Genomic DNA, 12,793 nt, shown 5'->3' with positions numbered 1-12,793 from the left:
GTAAAACCAGGGAATAAGCCCCTGGCATTAACTGTATGAAACTAACAGCATGAAAGGAGCAGTTGTAGTATTACTAACTATGTATGTAACCATTATAAGAAGTGTTAGTAACTGTGATAAGTGCTACCATCCTATCAGATATGGAGGGCGAACAACCAAATCATGTACCTATCTTTCCCAGGTAAGTGATGTTTGCTACGACCTAAGGACTAGAGCTGTTTGTCAGGACGAGGGGAGGGGGTATTATGTAGTAGAAAATAAGGGACATGTAGGAAGTGTTGGGCACATTATCTGCCCAAAAGGGGAGAAATGGGTCTGCATGACCAAGAGAGGACAGTTAGGCATCCCTTCCCGAGCCAGGGAGGAAACATTAGACAAAATTAAGGAGGTTGTGACAGGGAAGTTAGCAGAAGCAGTAATCAACAAACCTCCCCCACGTTCCCAGCCTCAACTGCACCAGACTATGTATGATGAAATACAGCAGCAGATTGAGATCCCCGAAGTGGGGAGAAACCTGTTTGTGGACTTGGCCCTCCGGATAGCCAGAACCCTGAATATGACTAACTGTTGGGTTTGTGGAGGACCGCTGATGAGCTCACGGTGGCCGTGGAGAGGATCTATCATCGAGGTATGGAACCTGATAAAGTGGAATTTGACGGTGGGAAGAGATCGAAGTCCCCAGGAATGGGTCCTGACACACACCCCAGGGTCCTGAGCCCAACCGACCCTCGGCCCTCACCCGACCCGCGGCCCTCACCCGACCCGCGGCCCTCACCCGACCCGCGGAGCCCAACCGACCCGCGGCCCTCACCCGACCCGCGGCCCTCACCCGACCCGCGGCCCTCACCCGACCCTCGGCCCTCACCCGACCCGCGGCCCTCACCCGACCCTCGGCCCTCACCCGACCCGCGGCCCTCACCCGACCCGCGGCCCTCACCCGACCCGCGGCCCTCACCCGACCCGCGGCGCCCAACCGACCCGCGGCCCTCACCCGACCCGCGGCCCTCACCCGACCCGCGGCCCTCACCCGACCCGCGGCGCCCAACCGACCCGCGGCCCTCACCCGACCCGCGGAGCCCAACCGTCCCGTGGAGCTGGAGAACACCAGGTGAGTCCCGGAGCTGGAGAACGCTACCCGACCCGTGGAGCTGGAGAACACTACCCGACCCGTGGAGCTGGAGAACGCTACCCGACCCGTGGAGCTGGAGAACGCTACCCGACCCGTGGAGCTGGAGAACGCCACCCGACCCGTGGAGCTGGAGAACGCCACCCGACCCGTGGAGCTGGAGAACGCCACCCGACCCGTGGAGCTGGAGAACGCCACCCGACCCGTGGAGCTGGAGAACGCTACCCGACCCGTGGAGCTGGAGAACGCCACCCGACCCGTGGAGCTGGAGAACGCCACCCGACCCGTGGAGCTGGAGAACGCTACCCGACCCGTGGAGCTCACCTGACCCTCGCAGCTGGAGAACACCACCCGACCCGTGGAGCTGGAGAACACCGCGGAGCTGGAGACCGCCACCCGACCCGCTGGGCTGGAGAACGCCAGGTAAGCCCCGGGGCTGGAGACCATCAGCAGAGCCGCGGGGCTGAAGAACGCCTGCGGAGTCACGGAGACGCAGACGCGGAGCAACGAAGCGGCAGAACACCAGCGCGCACCAAGCCAGCTCGGCCGACCAGAAGCACCAACAGACGGCGACGCGTACGAAAACACCGCCGGGGACGCAGAGGTGGGTTAAAGGCCAGGTTAGAGCTAGCCCCACACAGGGTAGCGATTCCTAGCCTTTTTCTCGCCAACGTGCGCTCACTGGCAAACAAAATGGACGAACTCCGGCTAAGGATCACCTCCCACAGCTGGATCAAGGACTGCAACATCCTGATCTTCACGGAAACTTGGCTCAACACTGACGTTCCTGACAGCGCCATCCAGCTATCGGGGCGTCATTTACTCCGAGCGGACAGGACATCAGACTCCGGCAAGACCAGAGGTGGGGGTCTGTGCATTTATGTAAATAAAGCATGGTGCACGGACTCCACCATCATCGAGAGTCACTGCTAACCTTGAGTTCCTCTTGGTTAGATGCAGACCGTTCTATCTGCCCAGAGAGTTCACCTCCACTGTTGTGACTGCAGCCTATATCCCTCCTGATGCTAATGCCAAGCTTGCAATGAAAGAGCTGCATACTGCCATTAGCAATCAACAGACGCACAACCCCGAGGCAGCCTTCATTGTTGCGGGTGACTTCAATCACTCTAACCTGAAGACTGTACTCCCCAAATTCCACCAACATGTCTCCTTCCCCACTAGAGTAGACAAGACACTGGACAAAGTCTACACCAACATGGCTGAAGCTTACAAAGCCATCCCCCTCCCCCACCTTGGTCAGTCTGATCACGTCTCATTGTTCCTGCTCCCTAAGTACTCCCCACTCATCAGACGGGTTAAACCAACTGTGAGGACAGTTAAAGTCTGGTCAGAGGAAGCGGACTTCACACTTCAGCAGTGTTTTGGAAACACTGACTGGAAGGCGTTTGCAGCCCAGGCCACCCTTGACTCCCACACGGACATTGATTCCTACACATCCTCTGTTCTGGACTTTATAAACTCCACCATCAATAGTGTCACCTCCCTCAAACAGGTGACCATATTCCCGAATCAGAAGCCATGGATGAACAGCGAGGTCAGGCTACTGCTGAAAGCACGGGACACCGCTTTCAGGTCAGGCGATGCTCGAGCCTACAGTTCAGCCAGGGCTAACCTGAAGAGGGGCATCAAGAAGGCCAAGCACTGCCATAAGCTCAGGATTGAGGAGCACTTCAACAACAACTCCGACCCCCGACGCATGTGGCAAGGCATCCAGGCCATCACGGACTACAGACCCTCCAACACCACCCCCACATCCAGCGACGCCTCCTTCCTTGAGGAGCTTAACCACTTCTATGGCCGCTTCGACAGGGACAATCTAGAGACAGCCATCAAGGCTGTGCTACCTGCCGATCACCAACCCCTCACACTCACCCCCTACGACGTATTCGTGGCACTGAGTAGGACTAATGCACGTAAAGCTGCTGGCCCTGACGGCATCCCCGGGCGCGTGCTCAGGGCCTGTGCTGCGCAGCTGACAGACGTCTGGACTGACATCTTCAACCTGTCACTTGCCCAAGCAGTTGTCCCCACGTGCCTTAAATCCACCTCCATCGTGCCAGTGCCAAAACACTCCACTGCGGCAAGCCTCAACGACTTCCGCCCAGTTGCACTTACCCCCATCATCACCAAGTGCTTCGAGAGGCTGGTCCTGGCACACCTCAAAAGCTGCCTACCCCCCACACTGGATCCCTATCAGTTTGCCTACCGCAAGAACAGGAGTACGGAGGATACCATCTCAACGGCACTTCACTCCGCCCTCTCCCACCTCGACAACAGAGACACTTACGTAAGAATGCTGTTCATCGATTACAGCTCAGCATTCAACACCATTATACCATCAAAACTGATCACCAAACTCGGTAACCTGGGCATCGACCCCTCCCTCTGCAACTGGATACTGGACTTTCTAACCAACAGACCCCAGTCTGTTAGGTTAGACAAGCACACCTCTTCAACCCTCACCCTGAACACCGGCGTTCCACAGGGCTGTGTGCTGAGCCCCCTCCTCTACTCCCTCTTCACCTATGACTGCACACCTGTACATGGTACTAACACCATCATCAAGTATGCAGATGATACAACGGTGATTGGCCTCATCAGCAACAACGATGAGTCGGCCTACAGGGAGGAGGTCCAGCACTTAGCAGCATGGTGCGCTGACAACAACCTGGCCCTTAACTCCAAGAAGACCAAGGAGCTCATTGTAGACTTCAGGAAGTCCAGGGGCGGCACGCACACCCCCATCCACATTAACGGGACGGAGGTGGAACGTGTTTCTAGCTTCAGGTTCCTGGGAGTCAACATCTCCGATGACCTCTCTTGGACCCACAATACCTCAACTCTGATCAAGAAGGCTCACCAGCGTCTCTTCTTCCTGAGGAGACTGAAGAAGGTCCATCTGTCTCCTCAGATCCTGGTGAACTTCTACCGCTGCACCATCGAGAGCATCCTTACCAACTGCATCACAGTATGGTATGGCAACTGCTCTGTCTCCGACCGGAAGGCATTGCAGAGGGTGGTGAAAATTGCCCAACGCATCACCGGTTCCTCGCTCCCCTCCATTGAGTCTGTCCAAAGCAAGCGTTATCTGCGGAGGGCGCTCAGCATCGCCAAGGACTGCTCTCACCCCAACCATGGACTGTTTACCCTCCTACCATCCGGGAGGCGCTACAGGTCTCTCCGTTGCCGAACCAGCAGGTCCAGGAACAGCTTCTTCCCGGCGGCTGTCACTCTACTCAACAACGTACCTCGGTGACTGCCAATCACCCCCCCACCCCCCGGACACTTATTATCACTTATTATTATTTATTTAAATCATTTGCTATGTCGCTCTTCCAGGGAGATGCTAAATGCATTTCGTTGTCTCTGTATTGTACACTGACAATGACAATTAAAATTGAATCTGAATCTGAATCTGAATCTGAACTGAGTGTATCGCCAGGCCCTGGGCAAAGGATGCCATCCTAGTAGGCAGCAGCCCCTGCCAGCGCATCATCACCCAGTGGCCAAATCAATCCCGAGTGTGGTGGCCAGAGGAACCTCAATGGTATCCCACTGTAAAGGATGAAGGACACTTTACTATCTGGATGAAGACGGATGGAAGCGAATCGACTGGGTTATGGAATTGCACCGGGAACAACCCTTACCAGGGAATCCCAGTGTTGCAGGACATATGGGACAATGTTACCTCTAGTGGACCGGCCCCTGAAGGACTGCTATGGATATGCGGACACAAGGCATACTCGGTATTGCCAGAAAAATGGAGTGGGACTTGTTTAATTGGACTGGTACAACCAGGGTTTTTTCTGTTGACCACTGAGGAGGGGCGGTCGCTAGGCACACCCATCTTTGACGATCTACACCGAACGAAGAGAGGAATGGACATCGGAAAATGGGAAAATGATGAGTGGCCACCTGCAAGAATCATCTCATATTATGGACCAGCCACTTGGGCACAGGACGGATCCTGGGGCTACCGGACCCCAGTGTATATGTTAAATCGGATCATAAGACTACAGGCAGTGCTGGAAGTAATTACTAACCAGACTGCATCTGCACTAGAGATGTTGGCGAAGCAGCAGACACAGATGAGAACAGCGATATACCAAAACCGTTTGGCCTTAGACTACTTACTAGCCGAAGAGGGAGGAGTATGCGGAAAATTCAACCTCTCTAATTGCTGCCTAAACATAGATGACAACGGGCAAGCAGTAATGGATATATCAGAAGGAATCAGAAAAATAGCACATGTCCCGGTACAGAGATGGAACACAATCATGGGAGCAGGATGGTGGGATTACATTTTAGGAGGAGCCTGGTGGAAAGCGGTGGGACTGGTGATTTTATGGGCATTAGCTGCATTGATCATTATCCCCTGTTGTATACCATGTCTCACGGTTCTTATAACCAGAAGTATAAGCCAAATACAGGCAGTTGTAGTCCCCATGGGGGAGAAAGGGGGCATCCAGAAGATAATGATAATGAGGCCGAGAGAGGACCCAGAGGAAAGAGAGATAAAAAGAATGTTATTAGCTTTGGAACAGCAGGAAGTCTAGGAATGGGGTTTAATACAGGATGCGTAGCAAAAGAAAAAGGGAGGATTGTGAGGGATAAGATGATTACACCACCACCATTGTGAGGGGCCGAAAGGTTGTAGTCACCGACCTTGTGATGGGCCGAGTAACTGGAAACACCAACCTTGTGATTCGAACAAACAGTCAGACCTTCAGAGCTGTTGATAACATTGTAGAATAACAAGATGAGGTAAGGAATGTAGCTGACAACACAGAAGCTATTCTTTAGGTCAAAGGCAATTAATTAGGTTAGGGCACAGATACTGCGCATGCTTAATAAGTTAAATGAATATTAACTTTACGCCCCTCATGACAAAGAACCTAATTTAAATATACATGCGATGTATGATGTGGGAGGCGAGGGAATGATTGCTGGCGCACGGAGGGGAGGGTTGGAAGATTGTGAACCTCGGTACCCTGATTGGAAGGGGTCAGAAGGGGAGGCGTCCGATCAATAAAGGCTGTATACTGAATTGTATAAAAATAGACGTTTTTCCTTTGCTCGGTGTGTCTCAACTTGGAGAGGCACCCGATTCTGCAGACTCGCAAATAAAGCATTTCTTGTTTCCACGATTTAGTCTCTGAGTAGTGATTGTGAGCACAAACAATATATCTCACAACTGTAAAAAAAATGGCTGTTGTTGGTGGTGGTAATCGTTTTTAAATGGCTGCACTGGAAAAAAAATGGCTGTTGTTGGTGGTGGTAATTGCTTTGAAAGGCTGCCATTGCAAAAAAAAAAGGCTGTTGTTGGTGGAGGTAACTGCTTTGAAAGGCTGCACTGCCAAAAAAAATGGTAGTTGGTGGTGCCAACTGCTTTGAAAGGCTGCACTGCAAAAAAATGGCTGTTGTTGGTGGTGGTAACTGCTTTAAAAGGATGCACTGCAAACAAAATGGCTATTAGTGGTGGTGACTGCTTTGAAAGACTGCACTGCAAAAACAAATGGCGGTTGGTGGAGGTAAGTTCTTTGAAAGGCTGCAATGCAAATAAAAATGGCTGTTGTTGGTAGTGGTAACTGCTTTGAAAGGCTGCATTGCAAAAAAAAATGGCTGTTGTTGTGGTGGTAACTTTTTAAATGGCTGCACTGGGGGAAATGGCTGTTGTTGGTGGTGGTTACTGCTTTGAAAGGCTGCATTGCAAAAAATAAAAATGGTTGTTGTTGGTGGTGGAAACTTGACAACTTCCTGTTTGCACGATAAAACGCTACCACTTACAGCTGTGATTTTTGACCATCTTACTCAGTTCCTCGCCAGTCATCAGGTGCAGAGGATTCTTCCCATCAATTAAAAATAAAAGTGGTGTTAGTGTTAAAACAATTTTTTGAGAATCTCTCTACTGTCAATCATGCCATGAAGGCCACGCCCCTTCCAGTTGGAGGGGGGCGGGGGTTATAAAACCCGTAAGTGTGGGTGTGGCTCAGTCTCTGCAAGATGGTGGAGAGGTCACAACTGTCTGAGCTGTGAATCAACTGAACACACTGAATGTCTACTTAACTGTGAGTTTGGTGTTTTGTGTGGTTTTATAGTGGTTTCACCGTGATTGAAATGGTATGAAAATGCACTAGCATTTGGCGGCCTTGCACCCTGATTGAATTGACATGAAACTGCACTTGAATTTGGTGGCCTTGCACCCTGCTTGAAGTGGCATGAAACTGCACTTGAATTTGGAGGCCTTGCACCCTGCTTGAAATGGCAGGAAACACCACTAGAGTTTGGTGGCCCTTCACCCTGCTTGAAGTGGTATGAAACTGCACTTGAATTTGGTGACCTTGCAGCCTGGTTGAAGTGGTCGGAAACTGCACTTGCATTCGGTGGCCTTGTACCCTGCTTGAAGTGGTCGGAAACTGCACCTGAATTTGGTGGCCTTGCACCCTGCTTGACGTGGTAACAAACTGCACTTGAATTTGGTGGCTTTGCACCGTTTAAAATGGTAGGAAACTGCATTTGAATTTGGTTGCCTTACACCCTGCTTGAAGTGGAATTTCAAAGAATGGCCGTGAGTCAATTGTTAGTCCACCAGCCGTTAGTGAGCTGCCAGCATATCAGGCTTGAGTGACTGAGCTGCCACTTCAATAATCCATTTGGCCCACAATGTCCATACTAACCAGTCCCTTCAGCCCACAGTACCCATACTACATCGGGGGACGAGCCCTCCCGTGTGAACATTGGACCCAACGGGTCCCACTTAGTCTAGTAAAATTATAAAAGGACTGGTCAAGCTAGATGCAGGAAAAATGTTCCCAATGTTGGGTGAGTCCAGAACCAGGGGCCACAGTCTTAGAATAAAGGGAAGGTCATTTAAGACTGAGGTGAGAAAAGAAAATTCACCCAGAGAGTTGTGAATTTATGGAATTCCCTGCCACAGAGGGCAGTGGAGGCCAAGTCACTGGATGGATTTAAGAGAGTTAGATAGAGCCCTAGGGGGTAGTGGAGTCAAGGGATATGGGGAGAAGGCAGGAACGGGTTATTCATAGGGGATGATCAGCCACGATCACAATGAATGGTGATCTGGCTCGAACGGTGAACTGGCTCTAAGGGCCGAATGGCCTCCTCCTGCACCTATTTTCTATGTTTTTATGAAATTGACTGTTAATTCTCTAACTTCTCAACTTTTATTAAGCAGCGGATGTGGCTCAGTGTGACCTGGCATTTAGATTTGTGACCTTATCGGTATTTTAAGTTTGATTTCTTCCTATTTCTTACCTTTTGAATTGAATTCAAGAGAGATCTGAATTGTACACTGGCCATGTGGGATTCAGATTGCGGTGTTGGATGAGAATTGGAAATGCCTTTATCTCAGAAAAATATCTGTCAATTTGAAATTGTTTTTTCTTTCTAATGACCTATTTTTAAAGGGTCTGCCTTGTAAGTAGTTAAAGAGTTTAAGTAAAGCCGAGCACTAGCACTAGCAAGAGTACAGGAGAAAAACATGAATGTTTTCGCATTTCTTCTGCAACACTATCGAGATTACAGCACAATAACACGAACAGGCAAGAGGCTGTACAATGCTCTATAAGATAAAGAATTGTTGAATTGCTGATTATTAGGGTATAAATATATCTGATTGAACATTAACTCTGTGTGTGGAGAAAGATAGACTCTGTAGTCTGTATTTTACATACTGTGAGAGTTGACTCCCACACCCACCTGGCGAAATAAAGACCTTACTGTATTACTAACTTTTGTGTTGTCATCTGTTTGAAGCAAATTGAACCTTAACACTAGGACTTAGCACATGGGAGGGGCAAACCCAGAATGGCAGGGACATCAACCTACACTTTAAAACCCCTTACCGGCTAGAAGTAGATCTATTTCCCTGATGAAGCTACAGCGATAGAGAAACTGGAAAACCGTTGCCCAGTCGGGAAGAGTTCGGCAGGTGGTCTCTGCAAGCTGGGAAAAACAAAGACTTGGTGAGCACCGTGGTTTTAAGCCAACTACGCTAGAGATAATTGATGCTATATTTTACTGCATTAGTATTGCAGTATAGTTTACTACTAACTCAGCCAGAAATGAGTAATAACATGCAGAGGGGAGTGGGGGTAGAGCCATTGTTTAGCAACAGTAGAGCTAATAGGACTTGATGTTTCAATCCCTGTAATAAGTCGGCACTCTTGCTATTTGCAGTGGGAGTGGAGTGGTGAGTGGAGGTACGTCATCGGGGTCATCAGGTGGGCACCCTCCTTCTTTGACGTTTCATTGATAAGCCCACAACATCTCCAGAGGGCTCATGGGTGAGACCTGGCGTCCCAGTTACACCTCCCACAATTCCATACCCTCCTGTCTACATCTTGCAACACAATTGTTATCTCTCCTTTTGATCCAAATCCAATTGCTGCCTTTTTCTGCAGAATTTGATGATGACTTGATTGCTTGTTGGAGGGAGCAACCCATTACCTCCATTGTCTTTAATAGCCTGGTCGTAGATGTAGCAACAAATCCCCTGCATCCCACTTCGACTGGAAAAATCTTGGTCTTCCTGCCATTCTGGGCAGCTTCAGCTGCCTGTTCAGAGTACTTTGTCTTTTTCTTCTCATCAGTTTCTTCAACACCATCATCCCATGGAACTGTCTATTCCACAACGTATGCCAACTTGGCTGTTGTGGACCACAGGACCATGTCTGGCCGGAGTGTAATAATGTGTAATAATGTGAATCGCGACCAGCACAGGAATCAACTGAGACCGAGAGACTCCTTCGCAGTCGCTGTTAGAGTTATTTATAAAATGGCCCAGACTCTGCACCATCTGAGGGTTTCTGCAAGTGCGGAACCCACTTAGGGTATCACGAGGCAGGCAAAGATATTAACACACTTTGTATAAACCGGCAAATCCCACCCAGGAAACATTACACAAATTGGCCTCTAATGCTGAAACCTGGCCAAAGCAAACACGATAAAGTTTGAAAAATCTAGATGAGGAGAAGCTGGAGCGTGAACCAACTGATCGTGTACAGGAGGCCGGTCGCCAAAGCATTAATCTGGATTATTTGGGTGATAAATTTAAAATCAGAACCTGACTTCAGAGACCGGCTGGAACAGCGAGGCAGCTTCATGGAGCCACAGCCCCACAGACAGGCCCCGCATCAACGTCCAATGTAGCTGTAGATGTAGCTGTAGCTGTAGCTGTTTACATCCCACAGATGGAGAGACACAGAGAGAGAGAGATGGAGATACAGAGACAGGCAGAGACAGGCAGAGATAGACTCCGCTCAGCGGCGACATGACTCCTCCACCGGCCCGGCCCATCCGGGTCCCCACTCACTCACTCACTCACTCACTCACTCGCGGCTCATCCGCCCGCCCGCTGCCCGTTGCCCCGGAGACAGAGACAGAGAGAGAGAGAGAGAGACCGCGCGGGCAGGGGCTCAGCCCGGAAATGACGTCGCTGCCCCGGCCGTTGCCCCGCAGACAGCGGGGCGGCCTCAGCCCGGAAATGACGCGACGGCCAAGATGGAGCCGACCCGCACTGGAAGGTGAGAGAGAACAAGGGGAAGAGAGAGAGGGAGAGGGTGGGGAGAACGAGAGAGAGAGGGGGGGGGGGGGGGGGTTGTGGTGAGTGTGAGGAGAGAGGGGGGGAGGGAGAGAGAAAGAGGGAATGAGAGAGTGGGGAGAGAGGAGGGGTGGAGAGAAAGAGAGTGTGGGGAGGGAGAGAGAGAGGAGCAGAATGAGAGAGATAGAATGGTGGAGAGAGAAGGGAGTGGGTGAGTGAGAGAGAGAAGGGGGGAGGGGAGGAGAGAGAGATATCTGAGCGGTGGGAGGCTGAGGGGCAGGAATAAGGGGAGAGGGTCAGAGAGACAGAGAGAGGAGACAGTCCGGGGGAGGTAGGGGGAGAGAGTCTGGGGGTGGAAAAAGGGTGAAGTGAGTAGCGGGGGGAAGCAAGGAGCAAAGGGAGGGGGGAGGGATTCAAGGGGGAGTGGGTTTAGAGGAGGATGAATGGGGGGCAGGGAACTTGGGGGGGGAGAGATAGGGGTCAAATGAGTCAGGTGGGGGTTCACATTGTTTGGGGGTGGGGGGGAGGGAGCAAAGGGGGTTAAGGAGCAGGAGGCGGCAGAGGTAAGGGGTGGGGAGCAAAGGGAGGAGGTCACATTGTTTGGGGGTGGGGAGGGTGTTGCAGTTTAGGAAGTCAAACCAGGGCAGTATCTTCACTGTGAATGGCGGGGCGCTGGGGCAATAGACAATAGGTGCAGGAGTAGGCCATTCTGCCCTTTGAGCCAGCACTGCCATTCCATGTGATCATGGCTGATCATCCCAATTAGTACCCCATTCCTGCCTTCTCCCCATATCCATTGACTACGCGATCTTTGAGAGCCCTATCTAGCTCTCTCTTGAATGTATCCAGAGAACCAGCCTCCACCGCCCTCTGATGCAGAGAATTCCACACTCACAACTCTCTGTGAGAAAAAGTGTTTCCTCGTCTTTGTTCCAAAATGGCTTACCCCATATCCTTAAACTGTGGTCCCTGGTTCTGGACTCCCCCAATATCGGAAACATGTTTCCTGCCTCTAGCATGTCCAAACCCTTAACAATCTTATATGTTTCAATAAGATCCCCTCATCCTTCTAAACTCCAGAGTACAATCCCAGCCGCTCCATTCTCTCAGCATATGACAGCCCCGCCATCCCGGGAATTAACCTTGTAGACCTACGCTGCTCTCCCTCAATAGCAAGAATGTCCTTCCTCAAATTAGGGGACCAATACCGTACACAATACTCCAGGTGTGGTCTCACTTGGACACTGTACAACTCTGACCCTTGCGGAATGTGTGGAGCCGAGGGATCTAGAAGTGTGGGTACGAGTTGGGCCGAAGTGCCTCTTTCCAACGCTGTATCACTCTATGACTCTATGACAAAGTGCTGGAGTAACTCAGTGGGTCAGGCAGCATCTGTGGAGAAGATAGACACAAAGTGCTGGAGTAACCCAGTGGGTCAGGCAGCATCTGTGGAGAAGATAGACACAAAGTGCTGGAGTAACTCAGCGGGTCAGGCAGCATCTGTGGAGAGAAGCAATGGTTGGCGTTTTGGGTCAACACATTTCATTGGTTTAGTTTAGTTTAGGGATGCAGCGCAGAAACAACAGGTCTTGGGAAACAATGGGAGGGAGAGAAACCTGGAGCAGCAGCTCGATGACCTCCGTCTGGTCAGGGAGAGTGAGGAGGTCATAGAGAGGAGTTACTGAGAGGTGGTCACTCCAAGACCACGGGAGCCAGACAAGTGGGTCACAGTTAGGAGGGGCAATGGGCAGAGGCAGGGACTAGAGAGTACCCCAGTGGCTGTACACCTTGGCAATAAGAACTCCTGTTTGAGTACTGTTGGGGGGGACAGCCTACCTGGGGGTAGCGACAGCGGCCGGGCCTCCGGCACAGAGACCGGTCCTGTTGCTCAGAAGGGTAAGGAAAAGAAGAGGAGAGCAGTAGTAAAATGGGATTCTATAGTTAGGGGGTCAGAGAGGCGCAGTCAGGAGACCCGGATGGTAGTTTGGCTCCCTGGTGCCAGGGTCTGGGATGTGTCCTCACGTGTCCAAGATATCCTGAAATGGGAGGGATAGGAGCCCGAGGTCGTGGTACATATAGGTACA

General features: G+C 51.2%; 1 long non-coding RNA gene across 1 annotated transcript in view; it reads right to left on the bottom strand.

The window, feature by feature from the left end:
* The window catches only part of LOC116970074, a 64,034-nt gene extending 54,980 nt beyond the window's left edge, over positions 1–9,054 (bottom strand). The window contains exons 1-2 of the long non-coding RNA XR_004411000.1: positions 9,013–9,054; positions 3,003–3,008 (exon numbers count right to left, since the gene is read on the bottom strand). This is a non-coding gene — a long non-coding RNA (uncharacterized LOC116970074). The remainder of the gene's footprint in view (positions 1–3,002; positions 3,009–9,012) is intronic.
* Positions 9,055–12,793: the final 3,739 nt, after the last annotated feature.

Source organism: Amblyraja radiata, unplaced genomic scaffold (assembly GCF_010909765.2).
Source record: "Amblyraja radiata isolate CabotCenter1 unplaced genomic scaffold, sAmbRad1.1.pri scaffold_509_ctg1, whole genome shotgun sequence".
NCBI classification, from domain to species: Eukaryota; Metazoa; Chordata; class Chondrichthyes; order Rajiformes; family Rajidae; genus Amblyraja; species Amblyraja radiata.
This window is presented reverse-complemented; position numbering and strand designations above follow the sequence as displayed.